This window comes from Dendropsophus ebraccatus, chromosome 7 (genome assembly GCF_027789765.1).
Source record: "Dendropsophus ebraccatus isolate aDenEbr1 chromosome 7, aDenEbr1.pat, whole genome shotgun sequence".
Classification (NCBI taxonomy): Eukaryota; Metazoa; Chordata; class Amphibia; order Anura; family Hylidae; genus Dendropsophus; species Dendropsophus ebraccatus.
The window spans coordinates 118,239,950-118,262,505 of NC_091460.1; positions in this window are offsets into that span (position 1 = coordinate 118,239,950).

Sequence of the window (22,556 nt, forward strand, 5' to 3'; positions counted from 1 at the left end):
TTCTCCCTGTCCGCCCCAACGCCAGGAGGTGTGCCGTTCTTCTCCCCGTCTGCCCCCAGTCCTGTCCGCCCCACTGCCATATGCCTGCCGGGGAGGTGTGCCCCAGCCGCCTCTGCTGCCATATACCTGCCGGGAGTTCCCATCCGCCCCCGCTGCTATATACCTGCCGGGGAGGTGTGCCGCTCTGCTCCCCCAGCCACCTCTGCTGCCTTATGCCTGCCGGGAGTTCCCATTCCCATATGCCTGCCGGGGAGGCGTGACGCTCTGCTCCCCCATCCGCCCCCGCCACCATATGCTTGATGGGGAGGTGTGCCACTCTGCTCCCCCAGCCGCCTCTGCTGCCTTATGCCTGCCGGGAGTTCCCATTCCCATATGCCTGCCGGGGAGGCGTGACGCTCTGCTCCCCCATCCGCCCCCGCCACCATATGCCTGATGGGGAGGTGTGCCACTCTGCTCCCCCAGCAGCATCTGCAGCCATATGCCTGCACCTCCCCCTCACCCTCTATATGAGGTGGCTCATTTACGGAGGTGGCCAGTCGGCTGTATGTGAAAGAGAGAGCAGGATGGCAGCAGGCAGTCAGAGCAGAGCAAGGAGAGACTAATAGAACCATATAGGGACAGAGAGAAGAGCATAGGAGGGCTGATTGTGGGTGATTGTTAAAGCTGCCAACCAAGTGTCCAGTTTACCAAGTAACTGGGTGCCTATAAGAAGACACCGTCCATATTATTTACTCACTGAACACTGTAAACTCCTATTGAGTCCAATTTACTGGGATCAGTGAATCGAGTGTGCTCTTTACATAATCAGTGCTCGCACTCCACTCCTACTCTGTTATACAAGTTGGGTTTCGTTAGATTGGGTAATTGACTGGCTGATTGCCATTTTTTTTTTTAAATTGTGATTTTTCAGTTTTTGACACTTTTACAAGAACATGTGTTAACAAATTCTCCCTTCTGTAATAGTCCCAGTACTGTAGTTACTATAGTTTGGCTGTTTTATTGAAATTCATTAAGATTTTATTTGTGAATATTAACAAATCCGACCCAAAATTCATGAAGCTCCCAAAACGAATTTGCGGCGGCTTTGGTCATCTTTTGTCAGCAGTCCTTTCCAATGCCAAGCTATAAGCCTACTTGTTAAGATGTAAATGAGGCTTAAAGTGACACTGTCACCCTTTTTTGCATTATGACTTCTGTACACAGGTGTAAAGGGTAAATTTAGCAGCTCTCATACCTTATTTTATATCATACGTCATGGTGTTTTGCTAACTCTTAAGCCAAAAGGTTCAGATACGTATTTAAAGAAGGCGACCAATTAAGATACAATGCAATTTTATTAAACAAATGATTAAAAAGATCTATAAAAAGGATTATATACAGATGATTTATCAGAAATACAATAACCAGGTGTTCTTAGTATGAGATTGCGTACACTTTTGCATAGATATAAATACAAAGGTTAAGTACTTACAATATCATTAGTGCATAGTCACATCATCTGTCCTTCTAGTATCAGCCACACGCAAAGCCGCAAGTGGCCAAAAACAAACATCAGCCGCAAATCGGCGCAAGACAGAGAACAAATCACTACCAGTAACATAACGATACTTCATCTGTCATAGAACTTCAACTGGGGAGAGGCTTCCAGCGATCTGACAGAGACCAAGTCCTGGGCCTACACTATGGAAGCGTCCTTACCATAGGTCCAAACCTCTCTCCCAGATGGCTGCAGCTCTCAGGTTTTATACACAGTTAGAATCAATAACTTCATACACTTTAGTGCTGCCCTAAGTTTAGAATACACAGATCTCTGTCCTGTTTGTTTGTATTACCTCATGTTAAAGAATAGAATGGCCAGTTCTAATCCTTAAGAGGACAATACTCACACAATGGGACAATGCACAGATTAATCCTAAAGCAATGATATGAGGTTTTCTTGTTTAGATGATACTATGCACTATACTATATTCTGTTGAATCTCTAAGGCTGGTCAAACGTTTTGTTGGTTCTGCAAACTATCTCCATTGAAACAGTAAAAGCCTTCTTCAAACTTGTTGGATGACCTAGAAGTCTCATGTATACAATCATCTAGGTCATCCATCAGTGAAGGACCTTTAAAGATGTGAAATGGAGAATGACACATAAAATGGCCGCCAATATGCTTCAAATAGCCACCATTTATACCTAGCATTACACATGGTTCTTGTTTCAATAAAAAGTGATCTTTTATCATCTGCAGATTGTGCTACCTGGGCGGGGCTTCATGGCCACAGCGCCACTTAACCCCACAAAGAGGGGGTGACAGTGTCACTTTAAGTGCCCAGTGGTATTGCCCAGCATGGTAAGAGCCAAGGGTTAGCTAACCCATCTCTAACCCATCTTTTTCTTACTTCTCCATGTCCCCTGCTGTCCTCCAGGCTTTACCTCGCTCACTGCAGCCACCGCTGAAGTTTCTAAACCCATCTGAGCAGTGACCGGCTGCTCAGCCAATCACTGGCCAAGATGGGATAGCGGAGGCCAGTGATTGGCTGAGCAGCCTGTCACTTCACAGATGGCTTGACTCGTGGCTGGGGTAAGCAGGGTAAAGCCAGGAGGACACAGGGCCCATGAAGAGGTAAGAACTTTATTATTTTCCATATACTTTCATCAGCCGCCGACCGCACACTTCCTATTACACAGTGGCTGATAATTTTTTTTCAAGTAGCTGAAAGACAATGATCAGCTAATGATCGGCTCTTCAGCTGATCGTTCACTTTATTGCTCGGGGCGATATTTGCCGGATTCTGCCGGATTCAATTATCTGCTCTGATTGAGCAGATAATTGCCCCGTGTATTAGGATCCATGCTCCCTGGGTACTTGAGTCTCATATTAACAAGAATCTTAAACTGGAAAGTATTATTGAGACAAAATGCTCGAAATCATGATAAGAAGCCCCATCTATTTAGGTGCCTATCTACACCTCTGTTTTGCTGCTTGCCTTAAAGGCAATGGAGATCTTTGCACTGATTTCTTTTTAGTGGTAATTTATTTCCTGTATACAAAATAGAGCAATTTTCTAAGTAGTCTTCATTAAAAATGTCCTACCATTTAGCTGCTAACTAAAAAAAAAAAAAAAGTCAGTCGGAGTCAGATAACAGCACAACAGAGATTGTAGAAGCAAGATTAAGCACATTTCTGAATAAAAACCAAGCCCAGACTAGTCCATCAGATTGCTAGATATAGAAGCCAGCCAGCATCAAAACAGTAGTGTAGATAAGCACATAATAGATACGGCTTCTTATCAGGACTTTGAGCATATTTTTAGTTTATCTCCATACAACTTTCCAGCACTAAAGACCCTATTACACGGAGCAAATCTGCCCAATCAGGCCGATTCAGCAGATTATACCTCCATGTAATAAAGACAACGATCAACGATCATATATACTACTGACCTCACCATAATAGCACAACACTATTCACTGTATAAAGTAATTGTAATACTGACATAATATCATATTCTATACTAAGGGGACGTGTATAAGTTGGAAATAGATACATAAGCACTATTCACGATTCCATGACGTATGTAGGGTGGTGATGCCAGTACACAGCACTATAACTATACATCCATAGCTGGAAACAGGTTATGCTGATGCATAGAGAAAGAGTTCTATATTTGTTATGCTCATATATGTGCAGACACAAACACTCAATTATAATAAACACACCCACACATGACATTGACAGTGAGTCATGAACCTATATAAGTGGTAGTCACCAAGATGGAGGTTGGGTTGGATCAGGGCTGTACAGAAGGTATGAGCCCTATGTCACAAGAAGGATCCAGAGCCTTCAAGGAGAAGGTTGTGTCGCATGGAGAATCCATGAGGGAAGCGTGAAGGAAGGAATGTCCCCAGGATGCTTGAGTGAAGCAACAGCTGCCTGAAGCTCGTTTGTAAGACAAACCCTTCACTTCAAAGGACTCTCATATGAACTATGGACACTAGACACTAAGGGCTGTAAAACATTTCTCTGATATTCTTTTCTATTCAATTCTGTAACTTTCACTACTTTTAAAGAAGAAGCAATAAATCTCCATTTTATAAAGAAACCTCTCCTACTGCGGCGAGCCATAAACTACAGGTGCCAACGCCATTTTCTAGACTGAAGAAATGATCAATGACTGATCATTGTTTTAAAACATGTTGGAAAATCATCGGCCACCAACTGTGGCCAATGGCTGATGAAGAGTAAAAAAAAAATAATAAACTTTATTCATACCTGTCCATGTTCCCTGGTGTTCTTCAAGCTTTCTGCCCGCTCCTCGCAGCCACCATTAGAACTTTAGAGCCTGTATCTGCAGTGGCAGGCCATTCAGCCAATCACTGGCCCAGCACTGTCCTGTCTTGGCAAGTGATTGGCTGAGTGGCCTGTCACTGCAGAGACAGATGTAGAAGCTTTCACGGCAGTTCCTGACTGATAGCAGGAAAAAGCTAAAGGGTCACCCGGGAGTGTGGAGAGGTAAGCATTTTGTATTATTTATATGGCAACGGCTTCAAAGAAATCGCTAATGGTATATATACAACCCTTGTTGTGCCATAGTCGAACCGTGTAATAGGCTCTGTAAGCAAGTACTGATGTAGAAGATCGACACTCGCTTATCTGGAATATTGTGCCATGTAATACAGCCCAAAGATTCAACTTATTTTGCTAATAGACTCAGTTACCCAGGGGGCGTCTCTAGCATGGTAAGAGCCCAGCCTTAGGGTCCTATTACAAAGGGCGATTATCTGCCCAATCAGGCAAGATGAGGCAGGTATTATCTCGCGCAATAAAGACAACGATCAGCCAAGGTGTCGGTCATCAGCTGATCGTTGTCTTTCAGCTACTTCAAAAATCAGGCAGCTGATGAAAGTATATACAGTAGCAAATATTAAAGTTATTACTTTTCCACGCTCTTCAGTGAGCGTTCCACGGTGGACTTTCACAAACTGAATGACACTTGTCTGACACTTTGTAACTGAGTAGCTATCACCTTGAGGCCTTCAATACAGTCATGGCCAAAAGTTTTGAGAATGACACAAATATTATATTTTTACATGATCTGCTGTTCTCTGGTTTTTATGTGTGTTTGTCAGATGTATTTATCACATACAGAAATATAATTGCAATCACATTATGAGTAACAAAGGCTTATATTGACAGTAAGAATGAGTTAATGCAGCAAGTCAATATTTGCAGTGTTGACCCTTCTTCTTCAGCACCTCTGCAATTCTCCCTGGCATGCTCTCAATCAACTTCTGGACCAAATCCTGACTGATAGCAGTCCATTCTTGCACAATCAATGCTTGCATTTTGTCAGAATTTGTTGGTTTTTATTTGTCCACCCGTCTCTTGATGATTGACCACAAGTTCTAAATGGGATTAAGATCTGGGGAGTTTCCAGGCCATGGACCCAAAATCTCTATGTTTTGTTCCCTGAGCCATTTAGTTATCACCTTTGCTTTATGGTAAGGCGCCCCTTCATGCTGGAAAAGGCATAGTTGATCGCCAAACTGCTCTTGGACAATTGGAAGAAGTTGCTCTCTCTGTGAGAGAGACGATTCCCTTGGCTGAGAAGCAACCCCACACATGAATGGCTTCAGAATGCTTTACAGTTGGCATGAGACAAAACTGGTGGTAGCGCTCACCTCGTCTTCTCCGAATAAGCTGTTTTCCAGATGTCCCAAACAATAGGAAAGGGGATTCATCAGAGAAAATGACTTTACCCCAGTCCTCAGCAGTCCACTCCCTGTACCTTTTGCAGAATATCAGTCTGTCCCTGATGTTTTTTCTGGAGAGACCAGGCCTTGCTCCAAGAGTCTCCGCCTCACAGTGCGTGCAGATGCACTCACACCTGCCTGCTGCCATTCCTGAGCAAGCTCTGCACTGCTGGTAGCCACATCCCACAGCTGAAACACTTTTAAGAGGCGGTCCTGTCGCTTGCTGGTCTTTCTTGGGTGCCCTGGAGCCTTTTTGGCAACAATGGAACCTCTCTCCTTGAAGTTCTTGATGATGCGATAGATTGTTGACTAGATGCAATCTTTCTAGCTGCAATACTCTTCCCTGTTAGGCCATTTTTGTGCAGTGCAATGATGACTGCACATGTTTCTTTAGAGATAACCATGGTTAACAGAAGAGAAACAATGATGCCAAGCACCAGCCTCCTTTTAAAGTGTCCAATGGTGTAATTCTTACTTAATCATGACAGATTGATCTCCAGCCCTGTCCTCATCAACACCCACACCTGTGTTAATGGAGCAATCACTGAAACGATGGTAGCTGGTCCTTTTAAGGCAGGGCTGCAATGATGTTGAAATGTGTTTAGGGGAATAAAGTTCATTTTCTAGGCAAATATTGACTTTGCAAGTAATTCCTGTTAAGCTGATAACTCTTTATAACATTCTGGAGTATATGCAAATTGCCATTTTAAAAACTGAAGCAGTAGACTTTGTAAAAATTAATATTTGTATCATTCTCAAAACTTTTGGCCATGACTGTAGGCTAAAATTATAGCAAAAGTGTTCCTGACAATGTTCTGAGAATCCATCAATAGAATATAGAATGCTATATGGCATACCGTAGTTTACCCTTTTGCACTGGATACAGATCTTATTGAATACATAGATATATGAATGAGCGTGTAACGACAGTTTTCAGTATTAATAGTAAACAATTCAATTCTGCACTTACAAACAAAATTCAGAAGCCTACAATTATATTTGAAAGCTCACTAAGCCGTAAATAATTCTTATCTGATCCATAGCCATGCATGACTATTCCTGTTTTGACAATCACCGTAAACACAAAACTGTACATATATAGCGGTACGGTTTTCCGTACAGAAGTGCAGAAAGTGCTTACTAATTGAATTTTTATTATATATTTTTGGATTTGTAAGGTATTTTATAAGGTCACAGTCAGGGTGTATGCCTATTAGTAAATCCATTAGACTAGGGCCTACCGTACAGCAAGCACAGATATCTGCCCCAGCTTTGGAGTAAGTGTACATGATTTACACTTGGTAGCAGGTATACATCACGATAAATCAGGTGGTGGAAGAGCCACCACGCCTCCTCCCTGCCTTGCTGTGCCCCCTTACCTGCCCATCAGGCAAGCCATATTGGTGCTAGAGATGAGTGAACTTGCCGGATTTCTGGTTCATATGAACCAGAAATCTCGGCGTCTGATTCCCGCTCCCAATGCCAATGGCTGTATCCCAGTTTTCCAGGCGTTCCTTACGCTGTATCCACCCGCTGCACGGAGCGAGCAGACAGCGGGAATCAGACGCCGAGATTTCTGGTTCATACCAGAAATCCGGCAAGTTCTAATTGGTGCCATATATGAAGAATCTACAACATGTAACTTGTGTAAGTCATGTAGTTTTTGTGTGACAGATTTGCATGAAAAATTCTGATGCCTGTGGAATCCCCCTAATGGGATGAATTAGATCCAAGTTTCTCCCCACTAGACCGCTAGTTCCGACCAGTTAGCCTCATAGACTTGGGAGTGTATCATGCTGCTGCCATGCTTTATCTCCAGATCACAGAGGGTCTGACCAGTGAGACCCACTATGATCAATGATTCTTGTTTCATGAAATGTTATATGTAATGTATGCATCAAGGGGTAGTCCAGCGATTTTTTTTTTCTTTCATATTAACAGGTGTCAGAAAGTGACAGAGATTTGTAATTCACTTCTATTAAAAAAAAAAAAAAAAAAAAGTCTCTTCCAGTATTAGCTGTAAGTGGTGTAATCTTTCCAGTCGGACACAGTGCTCTCTGCTGCCACCTCTGTCCATGACAGGAATTGCAGAGAGCAGAAGCAAATCCCCGTAGAAAACTTATCCTGCTCTCCAGACAGAAAATAATTCTCCACTTCCTGCAGGACGTACAGCAGCTGATAAGTACTGGAAGACTTGAGATTTTTTTAATAGAAGTAAATTACAAATCCCGGGACTCTCTGGCACCTGTTCATCAGAAAGATATTTTTTTTTTTTTTTTGCTGAAGTAAAGGGGTTGTCCAGCGAAGATCTTTTTCTTTCAAATCAACTGGTGTCAGAAAGTTATATAGATTTGTAATTTAAATCTATTAAAAAAATCTCCAGTCTTCCCATACTTTAGGCTGCTGTATGTCCTGCAGGAAATGTTTTATTTTCAGTCTGACACAGTGCTCTCTACTGACATCTCTAGAGAAGGAGAGGCTTTCTATGGGAATTAGAGATGAGCGAACCTGGAGCATGCTCGAGTCGATCCGAACCCGAACTTTCGGCATTTGATTAGCGGTGGCTGCTGAACTTGGATAAAGCCCTAAGGCTATGTGGAAAACATGGATATAGTCATTGGCTGTATCCATGTTTTCCAGACAACCTTAGAGCTTTTTCCAAGTTCAGCAGCCCCCACTAATCAAATACCGAACATTCGGGTTCGGATGGACTCGAACCCGAACTCGGTTCGCTCATCTCTAATGGGAATCCTTATAGAAAATCTCTCCTGCTCGGGACAGTTCCTGTCTCGGCCAGAGATGTCAGCAGAGAGCACTGTGTCTGCCTGGAAACAAGACAACATTTCCTGGAGGACATACAGCAACTAATAAGTATGGGAAGACTGGGTATTTTTTAATAGATTTAAAGTACAAATCTATATAACTTTCTGACACCAGTTGATTTAAAAAAAAATAATAATTCGCTGCACAACCTCTTTAAAACTAGAATATAAAAACATATCACATTATCTTGGCTTTCTATTCAATGCAATGCTCTTAGTATCTACAACACACCTGAGTGGGATGCATTTTCTCGCCGTTTTGATTCCAACACCTACTAATATTGATACGTAATTCAGTTGAGAGCTTTTGTGTCACCTAGCATATTTTTTTTGCCTCCATTAAAGCTTTTCATTAATAGTGCATCTCTCCACATTTGAGGGTTTCACAGCATGTCGCTCCGTCCTTTGTCTACACCAACTACTTCAACTCAAATGGTTCCCCCATTACAGTTCTCAAAAGAGAGGAATAAAACAACCAGATGATGTAAGTAAGTGCTCCTCTAAACCCGACCTGCCTCCTTTAGTGTAAGAAAGCCTGCAGTACTTTGCTGAAATGCATAGACCATCATCTTTTCTAATGTTAGTCATCAGCTTGGCTTTGAAGATAGAAAACTAATAGTGCGCGGTAGTACCCATCTCTATAGTTGTCAAACTGTTTGAAGATCTAATGTAATTTACTCTTATTTATCTATCCATTACCTGTATTGTTTGCAGGTCCCTTAGAAGTTTTTATTTAATGCTTGTTAAGTTTATAGCTGTTCATTTTAGTGTTATTAAAAAAACTCCATCCTAAGTACTCTCAGATAGTTTCTGACTTGTTTACTACTGCAGACTGAGTTAAGAAGACTCTTGTGTTTAAAATAATTAATCCATTCCCGTGTATCAAATTTTGGGAAAATTTGTAACTCTTGCAGTCCTATACCCTTAGGGTGCGTTCACACGTACAGGATCTGCAGCAAATCTGCAGCAGATTTGATGGCACAGATTTGAATCTGCAGCAGATCCGCAGCAGATTTGAGGGCCAAGAGTTACTTTGCATTTAATCTGCAACTTCAAATCTGCGCCATCAAATCTGCTGCAGATCTGCTGCAGATCCTGTACATGTGAACACACCCTTAGGGTAAATTCAGACGCGCGGATCCACCAGGAGTTTCACGCACGAAATCCGCAGCTTATCCACAATACACGTATTATTCTGATTATTATTAATACGTGTATTTATTGCGGATTATCTGCGGATTTCGTGCATGAAACTCCAGGCGGATCCGCCCATGTGCCTTCACACACACCGGATCTGCAGCAGATCCGCAGCAGATTTAATGGTGTAGATTTGATGCTGTGTTCAGTTATTTAGATCAAATCAGCTGCGGATCCGCAACAGAAAATTCACTGCGATACGATGTGTGTGAAGCTACCCTTAAAGGGGTTGTCCGGCGATAAAAAATTATTCACAGAATAACACACATTACAAAGTTATACAACTTTGTAATGTATGTTATGTCTGTGAATGGCCCCCTTCCCCGTGTTTCCCCCCACCCACGCTAGACCCGGAAGTGTGGTGCATTATACTCACCGCATGTCGTGTCGTCCACGGTCTCCGATCGTCAGCAGTGACGTCTTCTTCGGGAGCTTGGCGGATCTTCCCGAGTGCCGGCCACCCTCTGCAGCGTCATCCGAAGCTCAGCCGCGATTGGCTGAGCATAACTGTGCTCAGCCAATCGCGGCTGAGCGGCTGATGACGCGGCCACGTCATCAGCTGCTCAGCCGCGATTGGCTGAGCACAGTTATGCTCAGCCAATCGCGGCTGAGCTTCGGATGACGCTGCAGAGGGCGGCCGGCACTCGGGAAGATCCGCCAAGCTCCCAAAGAAGACGTCACTGCTGACGATCGGAGACCGTGGTCGGCACGCGACAGGTAATGTATAGCGCACCACACTTCCGGGTACACGGGTGGGGGTGGTGGGACACGGGGAAGGGGGCCATTCACAGACATAACATACATTACAAAGTTGTATAACTTTGTAATGTGTGTTATTCTGTGAATAATTTTTTATCGCCGGACAACCCCTTTAAGGCATTTTACTTGTACAGTGTTCACTTTGCAATAAGACTGATTATGCTATCTTTACTCTCTAGGTCAGTATAATTACAGTGATAAAACATTTTTTTTGGGAAAAAAAAACCCATAGTTTTGAATTGCAACATTCTGACTTCTAACCTTGTCGTTTTTTCATCTACAGAGACGTATAAGGGTTATCGGTACCAGACCAGGTGGGTGGGACATCTTATTAGCTATTTATTTTGTTTTATCTGATAGGTGATATCACCAGAAATTTACGCTGTTTACGCCGATCACTGTGCAGGATCAATAATGGTTTATTATAATAATTCAGACAATTCCAGTTGTGGCAAAATAAAAACTTAAAAAAAAAATTTATTTTAATAATGGGAAGGGGGTGGTTTAAATTTCAAACATGAAAGTGTTTTTTTTGCACTTTTAAAATCTTTTTTTCTTTTCACATTTTTAAAGTTCCCTAGGGGACTATATTATGCAATCATTAGATTGCTTATACTGATCAATACTATACTTCTGCATAGCTTTGATCAGTGCTCTGCTGCCACGGAAGTTAAGTAAAAACCACAGGCAGCCCTAGCAACCAATGGCCACAAACCCCCCTCCCCAGTTCTTTACTGCAGGAGTGCCCGGTAGCTGTCAGGACTCTCAGGGCATGCTGTGATCAATATTGATTGCGGCATGCACAGGGATACATTTTTTGGTAGCAGACTTACATACAGCTGACATCCGTGGCACATAGCTCCTCAGCTCCTCAGCTAGCACTATATGTAAAGACTGCGGTCATTAAAAGGTTAAATGCAAATTTATGAAGCTGAGAAGACATATTACACAAACAGAACTTTCAATCATTGCACACTAAATTAAAGGAGTTATCCAGGATAAAATTTAGGTGCAATGTCTTGCGATGGACTTACCTGTCCCATTTTGCCACTGCCGACGAGTTACGGGTCGCCCGCTCTTCACTACTGTTAATGATTTCAAACCATCCTGTCATACGTTGTTCCCACTGGAAATGGAAGCTCAGTATAGCCATAATAGAGCCTATGCTGAGATTCCATTTCTGTTGGGAATGGCACATCACCAGATGTTTCGAGAGCAGGCAGTCCAGAACCCGGCAACGGGACAGGTAAGTATATATCACTAAGATCTCCCCCCGCAATCCTGGCAGCATAGTTAAATGTAGTTTTTATCCCAGTCAACTCCTTTAAGTGTATTCCCTTTCCTACAGTCCAGCTTCCTGTCTGCTTCTAATCAGACACCATCTTGAATTTTATTTTGCAATGTCTCAGCACTCCATCACATGGACAGCCGGTGCCCTGTATGATCTCAACCTGCTAGGAAACAGCATATTTATCCTTCCCTCCCTAGATAGACCATAGACCTACAGAAAGAGAGGCTATTGCCCTCAGAGCACCCGCTGGCCCGCCCCTCCTAATATTAGCACTGCAGTGGAGAGCACCGCCCCAATATTTAATAAGAGGAGTGACCACTGAGACAGATCGGTAGCCCCACCTCTAGTGCACCAAAGAGCCTCATTAACATATTCAACAAACTGCTGATATGACAAAAACGGCTCAGAGGATAGAGGTAAAAATCTGCCTTCATTCTCAGCGCCCTGTGCCCTAAAGGGACATATCAGAAGGTTAGATGCTTCCAACTTGCTAATAGTTTTCCTTTAATTTCCTGGGGCATTTCCCAGTTAAGAATGTCCTTGCTGGTGGTAGGGTGAAGGCCAGTGATGTTCTATATACAGTGTAGACCAAGTCACCTGGACTCAAGGAGTGCAACTTAACAGGTAACTTAAAGTGTAACTGTCATTTCAAACAACTTTGCAGAGAGGAAATAGTATAAGCGAATATAAGAAACTTTGTAAAAGATTTTATTAGGCAAAAGAGCTTCCTTCTGTTCTCACAAGGCTATTACTGTTCCTCCTCCAAGGGGGATGAGTGAGCAGGAAGAGTTGAGAAACAGCTTGTGCAGTTTGCAAGTGTTCTGGCAAGAGAAAAGCCTGGAGGCACCGACTGCTTAGTGCTGAAGGTTTGATACAGTGAGGTAGGATTACAGGATCTTGTTTTAGGCTATGTTCCCACAACGTATGAGACCGGTCACGGAACGGCCAGTCTCTGCCCGGATAATCCTGGCCGGTACTTAAGTACCGGGCGGATGATCTTTCCGCGCGCCTGCATCAGAACCTCCCAAAGCACACAATGAAGCAAGCGGCCGGAGCCACTCGCTTCATTGTGTGAACTGACAGGTCTTTCTGCTGCCGCAATTCACTGAATTGCGGCCGCAGCAAACTGACATGTCAGTTATTTGCGGCCCCATATGGGATCCCGGCCAGAGCGTATACGACGTGTATACGCTCTGGCCGGGATCCCACAGAAGATAAGGCTATTTCCACACCTCACAAAGTACGGTCGTACTTTTACATAGTGTGAACACAGCCTCAGTGTGTATATAGTGCATAGGAGGCAGCACAATGGCTACTCTGTGTCCACACTGCAGCTGAGCATAGGAAAAGCAGACCAGAAAAAGAGATGGATAATCTCTCATCTCATAAGCAGGGGAAATTGGGGGACCAAGCAGAGCTGTGCGGGTAAGTATAGGCAAGTATGACTTTTTTCTTCTTTGTCACCCCAGGTGCCGCAATACAGAAAAAAAAATAATAAGGTTATAAAGCTTTAAGCAAAAGGTCATTTTCTGATTACTTATTCTCTTTAAGGTAAAAAGAGTGAGAGAGATAAATAAAAAGAAGGGATAATAAAAAGAAGTAGTTTGATGCTCTAAAGATTAGTGTATGAGGTGTCCATCCCCAATTGTCAGACTCTGAGCCTAGTGCGCAACTTCACAAACTCCCAATATCTGTTCATACCAACATCTTGGTTCTTCCTTTGGCTCCCATAGGTTGGACACACCTGTGCAGCTCTCCTGGAACCAATGTTCTACATGACGATCCTTCTCAAACTGCAAGACGGTCGGCAAGTCGACCAGAAGAACCTTACGTACCTGCAGACAGCCAAATGCTCCAACCCATCCCAAGCTAAATGGCCAATGTTTTTTCTTTCTTTGATTTCCAGTTACATTTCTGATCAGCAGATACAAATGTCAGAGCCAATGCGCTGTTATATAACTTTGTTGTTGTTGATTGGGTGGAGCCACAATATGTTATTGACCCTGGTCATCTTGTTACCATGGCTCCAGTCTCTATTAAGAATATCTTGTCTGGAAAGACGTTTGTGCCATCCGCCAAAAGGAGATTGACTCCACTGTATTTGAGACCACAGCTCCCAGTATGACCTGAACAAAGGGAGATATTGTTTTACCCATCATCACTGTAGTCCTTACAAGGCATACAAGGCATAGGCCACTTTCATAGGCGGAATATATCATTATACATGCAAAAGATAAACAGTTGTAGCATAAAGTTTAAAAAAGGGAGGGTGGGAGGAAAATTTTCCCCTTAGAGAAGTTATGAAATCATGTTTTTTTGTACTGGCTGTGCTAAGCTGCTGCATGCATGCCTCCCCCTTCTCTACCACTCACTACCCAGTGGGATTCAGGTACAAGGCACATTGGTGAAAAATAAGCACTGTACCTGTAATGCCACTGCCTGTTACGCTGCCAAGTCTGTACTGGTTACACGGACAGGTTGGAGTCTTGCTTCACACCAACCAGTCCATGCAATCCATAGAAATGGAGCCTTCCGGCATCTTTGTTCTCCTGGCCTGTGCTCAGAGTTTCCACACAGTGGCTCTACTGGATTTAAAGGGCCAGTGTGTCTCCTCTTTTTTTTTCCTCCACCTTTCCTGCCTCACCTTCTCCCTGGAGATGTCAAGGGAATTTCATGAACCAATTTTAAATAATAATAGGCTTACTAGTACATAATATTTATTAAAGCTTCAACAATGCATGTGTCTTATTATATGAATAATCACACGGGATCCAGCACAGGTTGTCACGTCACATGATCTCATCGCTAAATTGCACGGCTTGGCATCAGAGCGACAGGATTCTCACAGTCTTTTGTGCAGCCAGTTTAATGATTGTTATTGACCACAGTCTAATGGTGCGTTTACACGTAACGATTATCGTACGTGTAAACAAAGCGAACGATCAAACGACGAACGATACATCGCTCATTTTGATATTTTAACATGTTATCAAATCGTCGTTCGTTGTTCGCAAAAAATTCGCAAATCGTTCCGTGTGAACAGTCGTTCGCCGATTTAACCAATGTGTGAGATAGGCTTAAGCGTTCGCAAAACAATCGCAAAACGAATTTTCCGTACGATATATCGTACTGTCTAAACGCTGCTCGTTATGAAAAAAAAATCGTTACTCCGACATTGTTAATCGTACGATCGGGCCAATTATCGTTATCATGGTGATCATTGTCTTCTAAACTTGCCTCTGCGATACACTTGAAGACATCAAGCCTTTATGGGACCAGCTGGGTTGCCAACTTCAGGCCCAGCTGCAACATATGTGGGCAGATATGAGGACCTCTATTCTCAACCAGGCTCATACTGATCCTGACCCTGATCTACAGTGTACAGACCAGGCCAAGAAGGAGAATCAGCATCAGTGCTTACAGTTAAATATGACACTTTGACTAACAGAGCAAAGAGCCAGCAAAGAGGAAGGCAAAAAACCTTTATGAGGCAGAAGCCAATTGTCCCATCATAGGGAAAAAAGTTCCTTCCCGACTCCAAATAGCAATCAGAGTAATCCCTGGATCAACATTCTCTCACAGGAAACCTAATGCCCATAATTTGTCATATTATATGTTTCAATAAAAGCCTCCAGGCCTCCCTTAAACTTATTTAATGAATCAGAAATGACAACATCATGTGGCAGAGAGTTCCATAGTCTCACTGCTCGTACAGTAAAGAATCCACGTCTGTGCTGATGGTGAAATCTTCTTTCCTCTAGACCTACAGTAGGTGTAAAAATATCACTACAAAGATCTCTGTACTGTCCATTCACATATTTGTACATTGTGATTAGATCGCCCCTAAGACGTCTTTTTTTTTTTTTTTTTTTTTAACAAAAAACCCCAAGCTTGATAATCTGTCATTGTCCTGTATCCCTCCCATTCCCCTAATGACTTTGGTCACTATCCTCTGCATCCGCTCCAGTTCAGCTGTGTCCTTCTTATATACCGTTGCCCAAAAATGTATACAGTATTCCATGGGTGGTCTGACCAGTGATTTTTTTTTTTTTTTTTTTACTCTTTATTTTCATACAAAATTATTATACAACCATATAAAACATAGTGCACATTTTTCTTCCTATTTCTTTTCCCTTATCCCCTGATTGGTGAGGACTAATTCAACAATGACAGAGAAATTCCTGTATCTTTATCCTTCGCATTCCATACCACATAATGTCTCGCTGGGGGATGCCCCCCTAGATTGCCTGATTTTATTACTAAACTAACTTTTCATACCTCTACTACCCTCTCCACCCCTTACTTATACCTCTATCCTATTCTCTTTCCTATTCTCGCCATCTCCCCCAGCAGTTAGCCCAGACCAGCGCCGCATCATCTCTTTCCACCAACCATCTTTTAATACATTCAATTATCTGACAACCGCTGAGTACACAACATCCGACTGTGATTTATAAAGAGACAAAACTATGTTCACATATTTAGCATCTATGCCTCTTTTGATGCATCCCATGATTTTATTAGCCTCAGCAGCTGCTGCCTGGCACTGATCACTAAAGTTGAGTTAACTGTCCACCAATACCCCCGGGTCCTTTTCAGAAGTATTTTTACACAGTGTTTTATTACTTTGGACACAACTGCACTTACTGTATTTTTACGATCTAAGTGCATACCCTTACATTTATCCACATTAAATTTTGTCATTTATCTGCCCAAGCCTCCAGCTTCACCAAAATCCATCTGTACTATTATATTATCCTCTTCTGTGCTGATTACTTTACCCAGTTTAGTATAATCTGCAAAAATGGAGATTCTACTCTGTAGTCCCTCTACAAGGTCATTAACCCTTAGAGGACCGGGCCAAATTAAAATTTTAGCGTTTTCCTTTTTTCCTCCTTGTGCTTAAAAGGCCATAGCACTTGCATTTTTTCACCTAGAAACCCACATGAGCCCTTATTTTTTTGCACCACTAATTGTACTTTGCAATGACAGGCTGAATTTTTTCATAAAGTACACTGCGAAACCAGAAAAAATTCAATGTGAAATTGAAAAAAAAACGCATTTCTTTTATTTGGGGGGGGTTTCATTTTTACGCTGCTCGCCCTTGGGTAAAACTGACTTGTTATATCAGTTCCTCAAGTCGTTACGATTACAACAATATGCAACATGTATACTTTTATTGTATCTGATGGCTTGTAAAAAATTCAAACCATTGTTAACAAATATATGTTCCTTAAAATCGCTCTATTCCCAGGCTTATAGCGCTGTTATCCTTTAGTCTGTGGGGCTGTTTGAGGTGTCATTTTTTGCGCCATGATGTGTTCTTTTTATCGTTACTTTGATTGCGCATATGCACTTTTTCTGGCTTTGATGCGACCAAAAATGCGCAATTTTGCACTTTGGGATTTTTTTGCGCTTACGCCGTTTACTGTGCGATATCAGGAATGTGATTAATAGATTGGGCGATTACGCACGTGGCGATAACAAACATGTTTATTTATTTTTATTTATATGGGAAAAGGGGGGTGATTCAAACTTTTATTAGGGGAGAGGGACTTCTAGTTTATGCCCACTGATCTCTCATTGAGATCTATGCTGTATAGTTATACAGCATAGATCAATTAGATAGGCACTGGATTGCTTCCGGCTGCTGCAGCCGGAAGCAATTGAGTGCTGAGCCGGGATCAGCACCATTACGGTGCTGACCCCGGCCTGTAAAGGACATGTGGATCGCTCCTCTGGGACAGAGGCGATCCACCCCACTAGACACCAGGGATGGCTGCATACAAGTAATCAGATGCAGCTGTCAACTTTGACAGCTGCATCTGATTACTTAATTAGCGGGCACAGCAATTGGACCGCGGCCCTGCTTTAACACCCGTAGGCGGCCCTGGGTACGGGTATGCACAGGGTCATCTAGGGGTTAATAAATATATTAAAAAGAAGAGGACCCAGTACTGAACCCTGTGGTACCCCACTAGTAACTGTGACCTAATCTGACTATGTTCCATCAGTGACCACCCTCCGTTTTCTATTATTCAGCCAGTTAAATACTCATTTGCATATAGTTTCTCATAGTCCCAGCATCCTCTTTATGGACCCACCTTTCACGAGGCATTGTATCAAATGTCTTTGAAAAGTCCAAATACACAACGTCCACAGCCTCCTCCAGGTCCACTATAACTGACCGATCAGATTAGTCTGGCAGGACCGATTTCTCATAAACCCATGCTGGTGCTGCGTTATAAGATTATTTTCATTAAGATACTTCAGTATAATACAATCTCTTACAAACCCCTCAAATACTTTACCTACTGGAAGGCCTAACTACCAGAGGGTGATTACCTGTATTGGAATGCCTACAGGAGTGATATAACCTACTGAGGGGATAACTAATGGGAAGACAACTTCTACAGTGGGATGCCTACATTGGGGGTGCTACCCACGAGGTGACTACCTACAAAGGGATGTCTACATGCAGGATATCTTCTACTGAGGGGGGGCTAGATGCAATGAGAGGCCTAATTCTATAAGGTGGCACAAAGGGCCTAAATACTAAACGAGGACACGGAGGAACCTAACTACTATGTGGGGTTACAGAGGGTGTATAGGAAACTACTATATAGGATATAGGATACTACTATATAGGAAATATCATGTGCTGTGCCCTTCAGACTTTAGGCTGTGTTCACACTCTTCCATGTCTTTGCACACAGGCTTCCTCCTGTTATAAAACAGTGGAGCTTGCAACAAACTGAAAATCTGTCCACAGCCCCCTGCATGACATTGTGTACTGTTATGGTACCATCGGAATACTGTAGTGTTTTTATGACAATTTTGCAAAACTCAACCGTACCACAACAGTACCACAACAGTATGCACTGTTATGTAGGAGGCAGTGCCAGGTAGTCAAGTGCAGCTCGGGTGACCTGAAGCTCTCTGTTTCATAACAGCGCATGCATTGTTATGAAGAGGCCTAAGCACTTAGAGATTCGTGAAATTTAGGCTGGAGACTAGTGAAACGGCTGTCAGAGGGCTGAAGAGGGCTGAGGATGGGTAAAGGTATATTTGGGAAGAGTTACGGCCAAGAGTGGTTAGAGGGAGAGGAAGAAATCATCTGTAAGTGTAAGAGAATAATCCTTCCACAGGAAAATAGTAAATTAATAGCATGTGCAGTTTGAGGAGATGGGGGATGCTTTCTACTGGAAAGTAGGGGCTAACAGGGGAAATTACCTACAGGGGGTGCTTAATTTAGGTGATACTACTGGCAGAGGGGCGTTAACTACCAGGGGGATTACCTACAATGGAGTGCCTACTAAGTGTTGGGGGTAGCTACAAGGGAGATTACCTAAAGGGGAATACACAACATGATGGATACTACCTACTGGGGTCGGATTACCTATAAGGGGGATGTCTCATGGAGAACTAAATACTAAAAGGGGCACAGAAGGGATTTTGTATACAGGTGAGGATGGTGCTCGATCGAAGAGGCTAAAATCTTTATCTGGCAGGTTCTGCATGAGGCATCACCATCTTTTCTGATGGCCGGCCTAGATGAAGGGGAAAAGGGGAAAAGGGGAAGTGAGCAACTCTGATCAGAGATGACTAGAGATGAGCGAACCTCGAGTATGCTCGAGTCTATCCGAACCCGAGCATTCGTCATAGCGGGGGCTGCTGAACTTGGATAAAGCCCTAAGGCTATGTGGAAAACATATCCATGTATTAATGTTTTCCAGACAGCTTAAGAGCTTTAACCAACTTCAGCAGCCCCCGCTATGCCGAATGCTCGGGTTCAGATAGACTCGAGCATGCTCGAGGTTCGCTCATCTCTAGAGATGACTTACTGTAATGTTTAATATGGAGTGCAAAGCATATGTACCATTAGTATCTACCTCTAAATTGGTCAGTGTAGGGAGGACATACTGGTCTTTGTACAGTGAATTCATATTAATAAATTTATTGGATGTCACTATGTGGTGGTAATAGTGGTGGTCAAGGTGTGGCAATAATGTTTATTTCCTATATGGTACTATAAGTCTTGTTGCTGGTATCGTTGGTCTTCTTGATATACTGAATTTTTGTAAGGGTGACAATATTTGTTTCTTATATTTAGGGAGTTGTTAACAAAAATTAATCCAGGATAGAAGCGGGTCAGCATATCGATTCTCAATGATTCTTTATTACTGGGCCCCCAGCATCAGCTCCACTGAAGGGCCCCAGGTACCCCAGTCAGATACCGCTGTAAATTACCCCAACGGCAAAGTACCAGTCTATTCAGTCCAGTGCAGTTTCTTTTGCGCTAGGGCATGACATAGAAAAGAGGAGTGAGTGCTGCCCTGTGATTGGCCAGAGATGTACTGTTAAGAAAGTCTTGTGCATTCTGCTGAGAAACAACCCAATTCTGGTCCCCCTCCCTGAAATAGAGTGAATGAGAAATAGCTATGTACCATTTTAACATGATATATACATATATTTTAGAGCAAAATAATTATATCCAAAGAAAGGAAGAAAACACAAACATCAAAAATAGAGGAAAATGTAGTTTATATTAAATGAAGATGTCTGAGATAAATTTTTAAAAAATTATATATTTTTTTTTCTATTTTGTATTCAGAAACAGCACTATTTTTTTTTTTTTGTCTATGTAGTTTAACTGGCATCAGGTCCAGCCCTAAATTGAGCTGAGCTAAAATAGCTACAATACTAGACACAACTTATACGAGACAAAATTGGAGCTGTTTCTGGAAAAAAAAAAAAAATCTGAGTCTTTTATCTATTATAATCTCAGATCTTTATTGTATTCAGAAACAGCACTATTTTTTTGTTTATGTAGTTTAACTGGCATCGGGTCCAGCCCTAAATTGGACTGAGCTACAATAGCTACAATATTAGACACAACTCATACGAGACAAAATTGGAGCTGTTTCTGGGGAAAAAAAAAAAAAAAACTGAGTCTTTTATCTATTATAATCTCAGATGACCTCTTTAACTTCCTCAAGAGGGTGAATTCTGTTTTTCCTTTTGTTCTCTAATAGATTTCTCTGCTGTATGTGTTTGTGTATTCAGTTGTTTATGGATCTAATCTGGGAATACGTCTATATCATGAGGAGCTTGCTAGTAATTGATGTTTTTGTCTATTTTTTTTACTTCCAACAAGTTAAATCATTGCGTTTGTTCTTAACAACTCATACAACTGATGAAGAACGGGGAATTCAATTTTCTTTAAAGTTTACTGTGTGTTAATGCAGTGTATGGTTTGGATTTTGACAGTCTATAGAGGTACTGTATTACAAAGTCGATGAGAACAAAAGACTTACACATTATTATACATTGCAGGACTATGAAATATGCTCTACAAAATATTTCAAGCTGAGTAAACGACAATATTCTAAATACATATGGGGAATTAAGTGAAGACAAATTGTAAAGCGTGTGATTTAGGACTTAACAGGAAAGTGTTACTTAGGAACAGGGCAACTTCTAGAATCTCAAAAAAGTCCCTTCTTTTTAAAGGACAACTCTGGCAAAAACCTTTATTTTAATAAGTTATTATGGAAAATTAGACAAATGTACATTAATTATGGGAAATGCACATATACTGCTATTTCCCTTTAATTTAGTAGATCAAGCAGTCTTCAGATGCCCTAAAAAACTGTGACGTCACGAATCTGGTGTAATTTCTATAGAGTGTCAAGCGCACTATATGTAAAAGCCTATGGCACTGTATTGTCTATGGAGCTGTATGTAATGGAGTGTTAGATGGGGTTACAGTACGCTATGCTTTATTGATTGAATACGTTTATAAAATACTTTGGGGAGCAAGTGTCCTTGTTTCCCACAGTATTCCATAAACATGGATGGCACCGAGCAGGGAGAGAGAGAGGTGTCGGCACATCTAACTACCTCTCCCCTTCCTCTCTTCTCAATGCAGTGGGCACATACACACTGTACTACTCCTCCCATCATGTGCTCATAGTATGCAAAAAACAAGCATAACTCGAGTGCTGTGTCACTTTAACAAAAAACATAATTTTGCTATATTTATAGTTTAAGTAATACAAAGATATAATCCAGTCCCCATCCCTGCACCAACATACACCCCCAGTCCCCCTACCACCCCCATCCCTTCACCAGCATACACCCTCATTCCCCCCTGGCCCCTCATCCACTCACCAGCATACACCCTCATTCCCCCCTGGCCCCTCATCCATTCACCAGCATACAGCCTCAGTCCCCCTGTCCCCATCCCTTCGGCAGCATACAACCCCCCACCCCAGTCCCCCTGCCAAGCAGGTCTGGTCACCACGGATAAGCAGGAGCCTGGTGACACAGGGTGGTTGCGCTTTAGGGTGGTTGCGAAGGAGCGTGGCACAGTTTGTATAGGACTATGGACTAAACATCATTATTTTAAAAATGCCAACTAGCTGCACACTGCTGGCTACGAAGGTACTAATGAGGGTGGGTATACCATAAGAGAGTGAGTGGTTAATTTTATCACAGACAGTGACTAAACCTCCAATAATTAATTAAAGTGGAATAGGGGTGTGACTTACAATTCCTTCCATACTTGTTATTATCTGTCCAGTCTCCTTACCCCAGTTCTGAGCTGCTGTTTTTTGCTGGAGACAAAGGAAACTGTGTTTGAGCTTTTTTTTTTTTTTTATTATTAAAATTTTTATTGAGAAACTTTTAGTTTTACACAAACAAACAAACAAGGCCAAGGAACAATTGGCTCCAACAAA